This window comes from Papio anubis, chromosome 2, assembly GCF_008728515.1.
Source record: "Papio anubis isolate 15944 chromosome 2, Panubis1.0, whole genome shotgun sequence".
NCBI classification, from domain to species: domain Eukaryota; kingdom Metazoa; phylum Chordata; class Mammalia; order Primates; family Cercopithecidae; genus Papio; species Papio anubis.
The window spans coordinates 19,668,022-19,684,768 of NC_044977.1; the positions used below are offsets into that span (position 1 = coordinate 19,668,022).

Consider the following 16,747-nt stretch of genomic DNA (forward strand, 5'->3'; position numbering starts at 1 on the left):
GAATTTATCCTATTTCTGTAGAAATGGATGTCACAATCCTAGAGTTTTATGAGACTATGCAACCTTGAGTTTTTGTAAAAATCAGCCAAAGGCTTAAAGAGTTCCTTCAGATGGATACAGAAAGGGAAACGAGCCCTCCCCACTCCCTCCTCTAGCTCTCCAAGCATTATAAGAAGCACGAAGCCAAATCAGATGTACTACTCTATGAGAAGGTAAGAATAGCTTAAAGGAACCTCAAGATGCCTCACCCAATTGTCTTTTTCTAAATCCTGGCACTTTTATACAACACAAATGTGCAGTTGCTATGGAAACCTTGTGCCCAATTTAATAGCATTGTTGATCAATGAACATTTGTCATGCTCCAGACAACTGCCATGAATTAGTAAAATAAAATACAGTATCCCTTAAAAAACTTGAAACCAAATTCTGGGATGATGTCAATGGGATAAGAATAGACAGTTCGTTTCTTTTCCTGATTCCTCATTCACCAATCTTCTCCTTCAACATTGCATGAAAGAATAGAATCTTTCTTTCCGTTGCCTTTATTCGTTTACTGCACAGTTGTAAGGATTAAATGAGACTGTGCAGATAATGTAATTAGGAAGGAGACTGGTTCAAAGGACACGTTTAACAAATATGTGTTTCCTCTTCCTTCGGGAACCATAAGAATGTTTGACAACAACCATACGAATTTTGTGAAGGAAACTCAAAACTGGTGAAGATAGGCTATGTTGAAATGCATATCAAAACTGCCTGATCATCTGAGAGAATACTATATACTTTTTGAAATGTTATGGCATATGTGTAAATAGCAATTCAGATTTTGAGTCTTGTTATCATACCTGGCCTCTGAGGCCCAGTCACCACGTTTCCTGCACCCCAGAGTGAATGACAGAGAAACAGCTTGAACTCCCATGCACTCAATGGAGTCGTTAAGATATCTCATTCTGGAGGCTTGTATTAAACCAGCCTCCAAAAATGAAATACTTTTTCCAACACTTTTGGTGCTGAAAGGGAAGCCTTTTTATTAAGACTTGTTCCTAACCCAGTAAATAAATCACATATTCAGCAGCAATAAAAATATTGGTGAGAAGTGAACATTATTCATTTCAAAGCAAGGAGCCTGTTGAGTGGTGATACAATTTTTAAAGCATTGATTTGAGAAGACAGCTCTCATTAAACTCATGAAATAATTTTATGCTTTTGTGATTTTGTTTGTGGGCTTTTCTTTTTTCAAAATTGAAGCTATGTACTTAACTCTAATCAGAACCATCAAAGCCTTTTAAAATGCCCATATAGTTTACAATTTCTGTTCTTTTTAAAAAATAATGTCATGACGTTTCTTTTGTAGCGCTAAGTTCTGTGTTTCAAAAGTACAAATAATATTTATTTGTAAGGAGCCCAGTAAATATTTATGGAATGCCTACCATGTGCCAGGCCTGGTTCTGGTTGCAAAAGATGTTACAGCACACAAAGCAAGTTTCCTGCTTTGGAGTAGTTGGGGAGAGAAGAAGGATGGGTGTTGAGACATACTGAAAACAAACAAAATGTATAATTAAGTAAGGAAGCTATCACTGCTACTACAGAATTAAAGAGAATTAAAGATATATAAAAATGAGTGCTTAACTTTAGATTGGATGTTCAAGAAAAACCTTTTTGAGGAAGTGATATTCAAGTGGAGACATGAAATGGTGACGCGTCCAGACAGCCATGCAGTGTTCTGGAGGAAGAGCATTATAGACAGAGGAATGGCAAAGCCCTAGGAGTAAGGATCAGCTCTCTGTTTTTCATAAGTCGAAGACCCGCGTGGCCAGGGGTGGAGGATAAGAAGGTAGGGGTCAAGGTTGGAAAGAAGGCAGAGAGGGAATAATGTGGGGCATAGCAGCCAGGAAATAAGTTTAGATTCATTCTCAGTGCCATGGGGAGCTATTGGGTATGGGGACTGGGGTACAGAAGCAGGAGAATGACATGATCTGATCTACATTTTTCAAACTGCACCTCATCTGCTGTGTGGAGAGCAGAGCAAGAGTAGAGGTGTGTTTAAGGCAGTTGGAACCATTGAAGGGATGTAAGCAAGAAAACTGACTCCTTGGTTTTGGTTTTTGTTCTCAAGATCTGACTATGGTATAGAAACTGGACTATGGTAGAAATGGAGGTATCAAAGGAGCCAGAGTGAAAGAACTTTCAGTAAATTTGGAAAGTGATATGAATTCAGATATGGAGATCAGATGGTGTCCTTGGGTTACAAGAAGAGACAATACTCATGAACAATTATTATGCTTATTATTTATAAACAGACAAATATAAGTATAAAACTGTTAAGGCCACATAACAAAATGGGAGTGATGCCTCTACAAGCTGAGAGACAGCAAGGCCTGTTAACAAACATCAGAGCTGGAAGGGGCGAAGAATTGTTTTCTAGAACCCTCAGAGGGACATGGCCCTGCCAATATCTTGATTTCAGACTTCCAGACTCCAGACTTGCAGAGAATACATTTTTGTTGTTTTAAGGCAAAAACTAATAAATAGATAAATAAATAAATAAAACAATTATGCATTGTTATTTCTTACATAAATTATTTTAATCATCACCATATTCAATGGAATAGGTACTCAGTTCATTTTCCTTATATGAAAAATCCAAGCCAAAGTGGTAAATCAAGTTTCCAAATATCCAGGTGTATTAGTCCCGTCTCATGCTGCTAATAAAGACATACCCAAGACTTGGTAATTAGTAAAGGAAAGAGATTTAATTGATTCACAGTTCAGCATGGCTGAGGAGGCCTAAGGAAACTTTCAACAATCATGGTGAAACGGGAAGCAAACACATCCTTCTTCACATGGCAGCAGCAAGGAGATGCCAAGCAAAAGGGGGAAAAGCCCCTTATAAAACCATCAGATCTCATGAGAACTCACTATCCTGAGAACAGCTGGAGGGTAACCACCCTCATGATTAAATTACCTCCCCTTGGGTCCCTCCCATGACACATGGGGATTACGGGAACTACAATTCAAGATGAGATTTGGGTGGGGACACAGCCAAACCATATCATTCTGCCCCTGGTCCCTCCCAAGTCTCATGTCCTCACATTTGAAAACACAATCATGCCTTCCCAACAGTCTCCCAAAGCCTTAACTCATTCCAGCATTAACTCAAAAGTCCAAGTCCAAAGTGTCATCTGAGACAAGGCAAGTCCCTTCCACCTATGAGCCTGCAAAATCAAAAGCAAGTTACTTTCAAGATACAATGGAGGCACAGGCATTGGGTAAATACACCCATTCCAAATGGCAGAAACTGGCCAAAACGAAGGGACTACAGGCCCCGTGCGAGTCAAAAATACAGCAGGGTAGCCAAATCTTAAAGCTCCAGAATGATCTCCTTTGTCTCAATGTCTCACATCCGAGTCATGCCAATGAAAATGTCAGCTCCCAAGGCCTTGGGCAACTCTACTTCTGTGGCTTTGCAGGGTACAGCTTCTCTCCGAGCTTCTTTCATGGCTGGCATTGTCTGTGGCTTTTCCAGGTGCACAATGCAAGCTGTCAGTGGACCTACCATTCTGGGGTCTGGAGGACAGTGGCCCTCTTCTCACAGCTCCACCAGGCAGTGCCCTAGTGGGGACTATTTATGGGGGCTCCAAGCCCACAATTTCCTTCTGCACTGCCCCAGCAGAGGTTCTCCATGAGGGCCTCACCCCTGTAGCAGGCTTCTGCCTGGATATCCAGGCATTTCCATTCATCCTCCAAAATCTAGGCAGAAGTTCCCTAACCTCAATTATTGACTGCTGTGTACCTACAGGCTCAACACCACATGGAAGCTGCCAAAGTTTGGGGTTTGCACCCTCTGAAGTCACGGACCAAGCTGTACCTTGGTCCCTTTCAGCCACAGCTGGAGAGGCTGGAACACAGGGCACCAAGTCCCTAGGATGCACACAGCCAGCCCACAAAACCATTTTTTCTTCCTAGGCCTCTGGGCCTGTGATGGGAGAGGCTGCCATGAAGGTCTCTGACATACTCTGGAGATATTTTCCCCATTGTCTTGGTATTAACATCTGGCTCCTCATTACTTATGCAAATTTCTGCAGCAGGCTTGAATTTCTCCCCAGAAAATTTGGTTTTTCTTTTCTATTGCATCATCAAGCTGCAAATTTTCCAAACTTTTATGATCTGCTTCCTCTTGAACACTTTGCCACTTAGAAATTTCTTCCACCAGAAACCCTAAATCATCTCTCTCAAGTTCAAATTTCCACAGATCTCTAGGGCAGGGGTAAAATGTGCCAGTCTCTTTGCTGAAACATAGCAAGAGTGACCTTTATTACAGTTTCCAAAAAGTTCCTGATCTCCATCTGAGACCACCTCAGCCTGGACTTCATTATCCATATCACTATCAGCATTTTGGTCAAAGCTGCTCAGCAAGTCTCTAGGAAGTTCCAAGCTTTCCCACATTTTCCTGTCTTCTGAGCCCTCCAAACTGTTCCCACCTCTGCCTGTTTCCCAATTCCAAAGTCACTTCCACATTTTAGGGTATCTTCATAGCAGCACCCCAGTACCAGTACCAACTTACTGTATTAGTCTGTTCTCACAGTGCTAATAAGACATACCCGAGGCTGGGTAATTTATAAAGGAAAGAGGTTTAATTGACTCACAGTTCAGCATGGGTGGGGAGGCCTCAGAAAACTTACAATCATGGCAGAAGGGGAAGCAAACATGTCTTTCTTCACATGGTGGCAGCAAGGAAAAATATAAGTGAAGCAGGGAGAAGTCTCTTACAAAACCATTAGATCCTGTGAGAACTCACTCACTGTCACGAAAACAGCATGAGGGTAACCGCCCCCATGATTCACTTACTTCCCACTGGGTCCCTCCCATAACATGTGGGGATTATGGGAACTACAATTCAAGATGAGATTTGGGTGAGGCCAAACCATATCACCAGGAAAAGTAAATGGCAAATCTAGGATTCAAAGCTCAGTCTATGTGTCCATACTAAGATTTTTCTGTTCTGCTATGGTGTGCCCAGATCAGAATTAACAAAGGAAAAATATTGAAAATTCCATTCTAAATAATAAAACAATATTCTATAATATAAAATACATAATTTACTTAACTGTATTGATTTTTAGCTTGTTTCTATACTTTTATTCCTATAAATAGAACTGTATAAACATTTTCTGTATTATTTTACCTTATTTCTGATTACTTCTTTATCTGAATTCCTAGAAGCATCAAAGAATATAAATATTTTTAAAACTTTGGGTATATAATGTCAATTTATTTTCCAGTAAGTCTGTGCCATTTATACGCTCACTTAGCCCAACCAACATTAAATATATTTTCATCTTGGCTGATTTGATAACTGAAAGGTTAATTTCATAGATTAATTTGCATTTCCTTTCATTACTAATGAGATTGAAGGCTTTCTAACATATTTATTAGCTTTTTATTATCTTCTTTTGTAAATTTAATTGCCTATTTTCCTATATGGTGTGAGTATTTTTTTCTTGGTGATTTGTAGGAGCTCTTTCTATTGGAAAGATACTAAGACTGCCTTTTAATTCTTGCAAACAACTTTTCCCAGAGTGTATTCCACATTCAGTTTTCCAACTTTCTGTTGTAAAAATATCATAAATATAAGAGGGTTTGCTCCTGCTATCTTTGCTGCATAATAAAAATCAGAGTTTAGCAGCATAAAACAATAAACATTTTATATCACAATTTTAGAAGTCAGGAATTGAGGTAGGTCTAGAAGCTTTTCTGCTCTTATGACTTACTCATCTGGCAACTGGTTGACTGAAGGGCCCAACATGGTTTTGCTCACATATTTAGTACCCTGGCAGTGATAAAAGGAAGACTGAGATTTGCTGGCATTGTCAACAGGAGTGCCTACATGTGGCTTCTCTTGCGTGGTGGTCTCTAGGTAGTCAGACTTCTCACTTGGAGACTCAGGGCTCCAAAAGACAATGTTCCAGCAATCAAGGTCAGCCTCATGGCCTTTTGTGATTCTGCTGCAGAAGTTACATAATGCCTGCTCCACTGTGCTCAATTGGTCAGTTCATAAGCTCTCCCAGATTCAATGGGAGAGAACACAGAGGAGAATCAAAGAATCTGGCTATGTTTTAAAACCTCCATAAGGTATAACATTTTTAAGGAATAAAGCAAACTCCCCTTCACCTTTTAATTTTGTTCACGAAAATTTCACCTGCAACTGGTTTTTAAGTATTTATGTATGTTTATCTATCTTTTGGTTTCTTTCATTGCTTCATAATTCATTTTTAAAAATTATTTTTAAGCATCTATCTACAATCTCGAGGATATTACCAATTAATATATTTAGAACAATTACTTTTTGGTCTTAAAATACTTTAAATACTAAGTATTGTAGTTGCATTAATTTAATTTAATTCTTAATTCTTTTCATCCTTAGATTTCCATCAGTGACGTATTTGAAAATTCACTTTATAAATGCAGGTCAGACCATATATTTAATTATGCAGCTGCTGTGTGGAGAAGAAAAAACAAATCTAACTAAATAATTCTTGCTTAGTACTGTGCCAAATTTGTGGCTCATTCTTCAAAAATTAACTGAAATACAATGAGCTACAGATTGCCTGTGTAGCTAATGGTTCCCTTTAGCTCCTACAATGGTGCTTGAATATTGAATAATTTGATTAATTTCATAAACAGTAGTTGTAGCACTCTTTCTCACAGTGTTATGAATAACAAGGTAAAAAAGTGTCATCACATTAACAGCAACAAAAATGTCTTTTAATTAGCAATTATTTTAAAGGACATTCTTCTGCATCATAGAGAGAAAAGAGCCTCTTTAAATAATATGTGGTAAACACTCAGTGTTAAATGGCCCTTAGTCTGAGGGTCGAAAAATGGCAATTGAGGTGTCTTCAGTGTTTTTTCTCTGCTTCCACTATTGCATTTCAAAAAGTAGTTTCATCAGCTACCAAGGTGCGGGTCTGGGAAAGTTGTTCAGAGAGAGGTAAACTGAATAAGATACATGACATGTACATAACAGTGATCTTCAGTGTTTGTGTTATGCTATGTATCTTCTTCTTGTTTTATTTTCACCATAACCAGAAAGAAAAAAAATGAATTTTTAGAAGAAGAAGAAAAAACGAAAAAAATCTTATTGTCTAATGCAGTTCAGCAGCATGAGGGAAGGGCGGTATCTAATTTATTTCTTCAACATTGTATCTCCAACACTAAGCATTATACTTTGCACATAGTACGTACTCAATAAATATGTATTGAAGAATGATATAAAAGAGGCACAAAAATTACTTATAAGCCTCTTCCTGATATCCAGTCTGAATCTGGAGAGTTTTTTTCATGGAGGCAACTACGTGTGTGGTATATCTCCTTTCATATATGTCTGTATTTCCTGCCAGTCTTCTGCAAGAAGTCATACTACATGAGAGTGAACTGGAAAGTCAAGCTCTTGAGTCCATTTACTATCACCAAACTTTATTGCTAAAGATAATTTGAAATCCCATGGCTTTCCAGAGGCAAAGGTTCTCGAATCACCTATGGCTAAACCAAAGTTTATGTCTAAATATCCACAAGTTGAGCCAAAGTGCAGGATGCTGCTGTACCCATCCTTCGGGCCTGAACACACATTGTGTAGCCTCTGTAGGGAAAGCCACATGTCAGAGGCTGGGCCTTGTGCTTTAGGAACACTACTGCTTTTTTAGAGTCATTTTGCAGATAGAAGACATTCAAGTACTTCTTCATTTTGTGTTGAGTGCTAAATACACAGAAATTCTAGAACTATACTCTCTAATACTAGAGTCACTATCCACAGGTAGCTTAATTAACTCAAATTAATTAAAATTAAGTGAAACTAAAAATTAAGTTCCTCCATCACACTAGCCATATTTCAAGTGCTCAGTAGCCACACATGACTGGTAGCTACCGTACTGAATAGTGTAAAGATGAAAAATTTTCATAATTACAGAAAGTTTTATTGGACAGTACTACTCTAGAATATACCACTTAAATCACATTTCAAACCTACTAAATTTGATATCCAATTCTGCGCTTATAACAAATGCTGGCTTTCAAACTGATGTATTTATCTGAATGACTGAAGTTGTTCCTGTTAAAATATTTGTTGAACAGCAAATGTAGATATTTCTTAAACAAGTTCCTGTGAAACACACGAAAACAAAATAGAGAGTATCTATTACCCAAAACAGAGTTAAATTTCTGAAATTCATTTTAATTGGAGACAAGTCCCATATGATTTCTAAAGAGTCTAGGTTATAGATAACTTACAAAGTTTATTCAACTAGTTAAATTGTGCCAAAAATTCAAATGAAAACATAAAAGTGTCACCATATTAAAGCCCCATCACACCTGATTTGATAAATAATCAAGAATAATTTATAACTCAAATACTGCCATATGTAAATTGATAGGAAATGTATTGTTTAAAAAGTTCATTTTTCTTAAATAAAATTAACTTTTTTCCCTGAGGTATCATTAATATTTCTTCATAAATTTGCATTCTCTATGGCAAATGCCCAAATTCTTTCTCATTATCTCCAATCTGTAGTAATGGAAATTAAACTGGTGAGAACTTATCACATAATACAACCATGAAAAGCAATAAAGATATACAATTTGTGGTTTATTTGGATAAAAACTACATATAGCATATGCAGAAAAATAAACTAATAGCATTTTACGTATTTATACATTCCTATTATGCAATTTCTCGTATGATCCAGAATAATACACTTTGATAATCCACTTCTAATTGCCCTGAGTAAAAGTATCCTCTTTTTTCTATTTTAGAAGTTGCTGTGGAAGCTGAGCAGCATCTGCTGAAGAGACAGAAACCAGTCCCAGGGGTGTTAGAGGAAGGCACCAGCAAGGACATTGGTCTTTGATTCAACAGTCCTGTCAAGTATAAATGTAAGTGTGAGGAGCAACAGAGGGCAGGGCAGTGGTCTGGGTGGTCCACAGGTAAAGATGCAGATCGCTGTCCAGGAGCACAAAGGCCCCTGGCAGATGCTCAGTGTCTAGCCTGCCTGCATGTCCTGTCTCCCATCCCCATTTCCATCGTTGCAAAAGCCTTGAGACCATCGCTACTAATATTAGGTTTTCAAATCCCCTATAGTAAAATACATGTGCAGAGTGTGATCCTAGCTGATTTTTAAGTCTAGGCATGTTGAATACAGTCTTAAAATAATCATTTCCATAGATCTTGACTAGGTATCCAAATGTTCACCAGATGCTAGGAGTTAGATTTTGGAGAGGAAAATTGCTAACTTAAGCTTCTTTTCATGATTCAGCAGAGGATTTTAAGTAATAAAAGATCTGGAGATTTGTAACATAAATAATTCCAGTGCAAATGGGAAAATTAAAATAATCTTATCATCTCTGTCATGTCTATATATGTTTTTCTACCATTATCATATTTCTCTTAATTGGGCCAATTTTTTTTTCTGGCTGATATTTTATAGTTTTAAGTTATAAGCTGTAATGAAGAAATGATTCTTTTCAGATGAGTGAAGTGATATGTACTAAATTTTCCTAAAAACAATCTAGGATGAATGAAACAGAGCATGATATGACAGAAATGGCTTTCTTTGTATGTGGTATTGAATATACTCACAGTGAAAAATAATAATAACAGCATGCCAGAATCCCTTTTATTCCTTAATTGATCTCTCAGTAGAAGCAATAAAAACATAAAGTACCTCATTAACTTTCAAACTTTGACGGAAAAAAAAAAAAACACAACATATCATCCATTTCTGACAAGTAGACATTATCTCATAGTATCCACAGCCATCCTATGCTTATTACTATTGCCTGGTCTTAAGTATGACTTTTGGACACACGACTCAATATTTCCTAATATATAATAGTACAATGGTTTTTATAGTCTATTTAATTTTATTTCATAATTAAAAGAATGAATTGCTAAGATTCCCCAGATTTTTCGTGTTCTTGTTGGGGCGGGGTGGATACCTGAACAAAAGGAAAAGTACAGCATTTAGCCTTATCGTTAATCCCTCATTGACTGCATCCTGTCTAGAATGAATCCATTTAGAGTTTCTGGAGAAATGCAAATACGTTAATGATTTTACTAAGGCATTACATTTTTAATATGGGTACCACTAATTATTTTGGCTGGATTCCATCAAAGCCAGGTGTTCTCCAAATGAAATCTTTATAATGCAAACCCAGTGAATAAAAAATACATGCTCATCGAAGCAGCAGATTGTAGGACTTGTGGATATTAGAAAAAGTGGGGAAAGAGGCATGATGTGGGTAACAGTCATAATGTCAGAGTAAAGCTCTGAACTCAACCCAGAGGTACTTTATAATTGTTGCAACCAATGACAGGCTCGGCTTCTGGCTTTCTTGTAACAAAATCTTACTGCCAAGGGCATTGATGAGCTCTCCCAGTAAAAAAAGTATAATAATAATGTTAAACTAAATCATAAAAATACAGAAGGTGTTTATTAAAGGGCAGAGGAGAGAAATCGCTTGTAAAGTTCGGGTGGAAATATCAAAAATACATTTTATTGAACTTTTAAGAAATTAAGCTCTTTGTTTTTAAACTAGGGTGCAAAAGCAATAAAATGTAAAGGCTATTCAATAAACTATTTCGTTCAATGGTCAACAGCAATGATTCAGCAAGTAAAAATAAAAATTACATTTATTCAACATGGTCATCAATTCAGGCAGGCCTGAAGCTTACAAATTATAAGTTTTTGAGTGAAAATAACCAGCTGAAAGTATTTTTAAAATAAATTTCGATTGAAAAAATACAAAGAATTTTTTGAATGTACACCTTTTTCTCAATGAAAATGGACTTGGTTTAACTTGACATAGTATAAAACTCTTAATGTTTTATGCAGTTTATTAAGTTCTGTGGAGAAGTGTATTTGAAACAAAGGTAGATAATGATCGAAAAAGTTTAAATATGAACACCATTATAGGCATAAAATTAAGAAAATGGAAATAGATCATGATAACTAATCTTTTGCATGCCCTCCAAAAGCACAGAATGTAACTTTTTAAATTATTTTTTAATAATCTGGAGTTTTCTTTCTGACCCTTTTACCCTCCAAAAATATAGATTCCTGAATCATAGAACATAGATATTTTGGTAGACAGATTCTATATTTTCCTCAAGTTAAATAACATATACCTCTAAGTGACAATAATCATAAAAACAAGCTTTTTGCTCATTAAGATACCTAATGTGCCTTACACATCGTATGTACTAAATAATATGGGTTGAACTGAATTATTCCCATTTTCTCTTCAGATGTTAACGTGTCTCTTGGATTTACACTAGAGAGGTGGTGTCCCACACATGGGAATTAATGAGCTACATCTGTAACCAAAAATATCCATGGAAAACCTGTTGAATTGATCCATATCTGTTTTATTAATCAAGCCCACTACGGAAGGGCTTTCTTGTGGTTGTACTATACTTTGGAAATAAATAGAGTGGGGAAACCACAGTTCATTTTAAAAGTTGTTTGAAACTTTGAAGAACATGGGGTTTTATATTATATGACAGCAATAAACTCCAGTTTTTGATGGCTGTAATTCTGAGTATATAAGTATATAAATATTCTGTATGTATAATTTTACTGCAGAACATTATGACTGTGGCCAAGAAGACCCTTACTGTTCAATATGGAATTTACTTCTTACTGCCACTGTCTTCCTTCCTCAACTTTTTAAAATAAAAAGACTTTTAAAAATAAAAAGAAATTTTAAAACTAGCTTGGTATGAACAGCCTTTAGCTGAAGCAGATGGCTGGAAGTCAGGAGCCCCAGATTCTATCCTTCACTCTCCTACCAACTTGGAATGTGGCCTTGGGCAAGTCATGAGAGTAAATCTACAATAAAAGAGCTAATAATGCCTTACATGTGTGTGGTGTTTTATGATCTAACAGAGCACTTTCACATACAATATCTTATTTAATCTTCCCCACAGCTTCCTGAAAAGAGTATGGCAGTTATTAACAACCTGCATTATAAAGAGTAGGAATTTGAGACCCAGTGAAAGAAACTAAATCATTTTTTTGAGTCAGGAACAGTCATAGTCTAAGATTCTGGGCTGGTCTTTGTCTTTCCTGTACACCACATTGCCACCCTCTGGCACCTCCAATGGTGGCAAAGCAGGAATGACTATAGCTGCACTGTTCAATATGATAGCCACTAACCACATTCTGATATTGAGCATGTGAAATGTGGCTAGTCCCAACTGAGATGTGCTGTGAGTGTGAAATATACACCAAATTTCTAAGACTGGAAATGAAAAACAGAATGTAAAATGTCTCATTAATACTTTATATATTGCATGTTGAAATGATATTTTTAATATTTTGAGTTAAATAATAGTCATAAATATAAATAAATATATTAATAAATATTACCAAATATGGTTTAATAACATTAATTCCACCTGTTTCTTTTTACTTATTAATATGGATAACAGAAAACATAAAGTTGATATGTGACTCACATTGTCCGTGTGGGACAGCACTGACCAGAGAATTCCATTGTTCAGAGCCCACATGCTAATTTCACAGTACTGGACTTGTTTATGTGCCTGGCTTGATGTAGCTGACACAATTCCCTGAGATGCTGTCAAGCAGATGCAAGGTAGATTAGCAGCAATGATCTGGGCATTCTCGCACAGCTTCCACATGCAGGAAAAAAGTCTGGTTTCATTAGTTGCTGCCCCAAATTGCTCATTCATCAAAAGGGTCCATTTTATACCTGTTGAATCCTTGAGAGACTTAGAAGTAAAAGTGCTATGGCAAGAACTATAAATTACATTTATGGCTCTATAGCACTCTTTATTTTCAAATACGTTCCCATTAAACATTATGAATGAATGAGACATTAAACTGTTAGGCTGATATATACTATGTAAAATAATAATTACATGTAACTTTGTTGTACAGTATGTTTTATTCTACCTACAAAGTCTTTAAGATATTTTACATACAATCCCTAAATAAATAGCTTATACCTGTTATGGAACAATCTAACTGAAAGTCCTCAGGAAAAATAAGTTCTTATTTAGAAGAAAAAATATGTATAGTAAAAAATAGCACAGATCACTAAAATCTAGCATCCATTTGGCAGTTATGATGTGGGCTCAAGTACCATGCTAAGACTTACACCAAGGTTCTCTCACTTCATCTTTACAGGGCTTTGAAAATCAGCAAGAGGGAGCAGAACCAAAGGTCTTAACCACTACTGCTTCTTATTTCAAAGCAATTTAAAATCATAACTCCACCTATCATGACAGTATAAGAATATTTGGAATTGATTTGATTTGATTCATTTAAACTCCACGAGCATCTACCTAGCAAATACAATGGACCAGGAACAGTTCTAGACACTGAGGGAATATTGAGCAATAAGACCAGAGCTCTACCCTCAAAGAGAACACTGATTGGTAGGTTTATGAACATGCTTTTGAAAAATGCATACTTATGATGAAATAAAAGGGGAGTCACTACTCATGTTCTAAAGGGCTTCTTTATGTTCCAATAGAAATCTTTATAGTGCTATTCCTCAGTTTGTTAAAATTTACCTATTGTTCATAAAGCAAAGGTCTTATGTAAAAAAAAAAAAAATTAAAAAATAAAAAACTAAAAAACTATGTAGTTTGAATTTCAGAGGTTTGCTTTCCTCCATTATACTCACTTGGAAGAAGAGGTGCTGAAATTACCTTAAATGTTTTCTAGAACAAGGAGAGATGAAAGCAAACAAAATGAACCTAAGTCAAAATGACTCTTAAAAAATCACAAAATAATGAAAACTAAAGAGTTTTATAACCTTTTATACAATAATAATAAGTTATCTTTGAAGATAGAGATTTAACTCATTATGCATATGAGTTAACTATTAATTTTTTAAAGAATATTTCAAAATATAATGTATAACTTGTTGCCAATTTCTTTTTCTTTTTTTCTTTTTCCTTTATTTTCTCTCTCTTTATTTATTTTTTTTGAGACACAGTCTTGCTTTGTTGCCAAGGCTGGAGTGCAGTGGCATGATCTCGGCTCACTGCAACCTCCACCTCCTGGGTTCAAGTAATTCTCCTGCCTCAGTCTCCTGAGTAGCTTGGACTACAGGTTCACACCACCACACCAGGCTAATTTTTGTATTTTTAGTAGAGACAGGATTTCGCCATGTTGGCCAGGCTAGTCTCGAACTCCTGAACTCCAGGGATCCGCCCACCTCAGCCTCCCAAAGTGCTGGGATTACAGGTGTGAGCCACTACACCTGGCCCCAGTTTCCTAATGTTCATGTTTATCTAGAATTAAATAAAAATAAAATATTAATAGCTAACTCTGGGTGGCAGAATTTTAGACAGTTTTGTGCCCCTATGTATACTCTTTTGCAAATTTTTCAAAATAAACATATATTGCTTTTATAATTGGTAAACAGAAAAAATACTGTAATTGACTCCAAAATCGACAGGTTATAAAGACAAAATGTCCAGGGGAAGTAAAATGCAAATTTTGCTCTCAATCACAAAATTTTTTAAAAATAATAATAAACGTAATAGGTTCTTCCTTGCAGGTGTTATTTCCCTTTCTTTGATTCAAGATAAAGCAACCTGTAGGCTATTCAACTTCTCTAGACAAGAAAGGTTAAAAATTGGATTGAATTTTCTAGATTTTCTTGAGAAAGCATTTCACCTTCAGCTATGAACATGAGTGTAAAGATCAAAGTTGTAATGTGGGCTGGTAAAACTGAAAGTTGTTATCGTAGCAATCAGAAAAGCAGAGCATCATTAAAGTGTACCTCTTTCACCTTAAAACATTAACTGGCTATCAATCATTTCTAATGGCATCTACTTAAAAATGGCCTTATTATTGGCTCCTAAAATGTGTAAAATGTCAGGTGGAAATACATACACACGTCTTTGAGCTGGATAGAGTCTCGGTGATCCTAAAAAGTGAAATCTAGAGCTATTTTAGAGATGCCATTTAAAAATTTATGGAGAGAGATTTGGTCTTATAATTTCTTTCATGAATACTAAAATTTTACTACAAAGAAAACAAAGAAATGGGTTATTTGTGCCATTTAATCATTAAATCATAAATCCACAGACCATTAGAGCTGGAAGGGGCCTTCTAGATTATCTCCTCCAATGCCGATATTTTACAGATGAGAAAGTAGGAACAGAAAATTTGTTTTCTCAGGGCTGAGCATGGTGGCTCACATCTGTAATCCCAGCACTATAGGAGGCCAAGGCAGGCAGATCACCTGAAGTCAGGAGTTCGAGACCAGCCTGGCCAACATGGCGAAACCCTGCCTCTACTACAAATACAAAAATTAGCCAGGCGTGGTGGTGGGTGCCTGTATTCCCAGCTACTTGGGAGGCTGAGGCAGGGAGAATCGCTCGAACCTGGCAAGTGGAGGTTGCAGTGAGCTGAGATCGCACCACTGCACTCCAGCTTGGGCGACAGAGCGAGACTTTGAAAAAAAGAAAAGAAAATGTATCTTCTCAGAAAAAAGTAAAATCACTCAAAAATATCTTAAAGAATCCAGAAACATCTTGAATCTTACCTGGGAAAATTTAGGTAAGATTTTGAATCCTACTAGAACTTTAATTATAACTCGAATTTTTAGTTTCATTGTGGGCAGTCCTACGCAATGAAGGAAAGACACTAACAGTGACTGTGGAAAGTACATTCACAATGAACACTTATATAGTCAAAACCAAAAATAAAACAGACCAATGATTTCAGACCAGGTTATTCATTCATTACTCAGCTTCCTTTCTTTAGTGAGTCAAGCAATTGAAATGAGCTTTCTTAGCCACTTTTAAGATACAATTCTTCTGTTACCATGAAAAATTGGCTACTTCTAAAGTTGCTGATATGCTGAAGAATAATGGGACCTTCATTCTTTGAGTTAAAATATCCAAATTATTGCCAAAATTTTCCTGGTTTAATGCATTTATGAAAATGTGCTTATAATAAAATTATATATATTAAGAATATACTCCTCCTCTCCTGCAAATAGATACTTACTTTGCAATTATGGACATCCTGGAAGAAGTAAACATGAAAGCTCTTTTTCTAAGTTCAATGTTGGTCTAAGAAATGGAAAAAAGTAACACTTGGTTTTAAGGAAGCTAGCACAGTGTAGGCATGTTCGTTGTCATCTGTAAAGTGGAAATAAGAGTAGACTCTTGCAAAATCGTTTAAGAATTAAATCAATAATAGATATAAAATGTTTAGTACAGGGCTTGGCTCACAGTTAACATTTAATAAGTCCCCGCTATTAGTATTAGTGGTAGTAATGTTATTATTATTTACAACATGATCACTCTTCCACCACACCCTTCCCTTCAAACAAAACTCTTGTGATCCCCCTACACTATTTCATGGCTCCATGTGCTTGTATATTCTGATCCCTCTCCCCAAATGCCCTATCCTGACTTCTACAGCTGCTGAACTCCTACTTATCACCCAAGGTCAGCTCCAAAGTTTCTTCCTCTTACCTGTGTTACCTAATCCCTCGCTGCACTCATCTATTTCCCATGGCACTCTGCATATATCCCTCTCCTATCAATTGAGATGATGACTTTTACTTGATCCTCCCTCATGCCTCCCTACATGCCACACACACATACACATGCATGCATGTACACATATGCACACACTCTGGACTGTAGTGAATTCATCATACTCAATTTTGTATCACCATAGAAATGTCTATTGAAATGAAC

At 36.4% G+C, this 16,747-nt stretch overlaps 1 protein-coding gene across 4 annotated transcripts in view; it reads left to right on the forward strand.

Moving 5' to 3' along the window:
* Positions 1-16,747, forward strand: part of COL8A1 (collagen type VIII alpha 1 chain) — a 150,274-nt gene that overhangs the window by 87,717 nt on the left and 45,810 nt on the right. For all 4 annotated transcript variants that reach the window (XM_009198991.4, XM_009199006.4, XM_009199011.4 and 1 more), the window contains exon 2: positions 8,806-8,925. The gene's annotated coding sequence lies outside the window, so the exon portion shown is untranslated. The remainder of the gene's footprint in view (positions 1-8,805; positions 8,926-16,747) is intronic.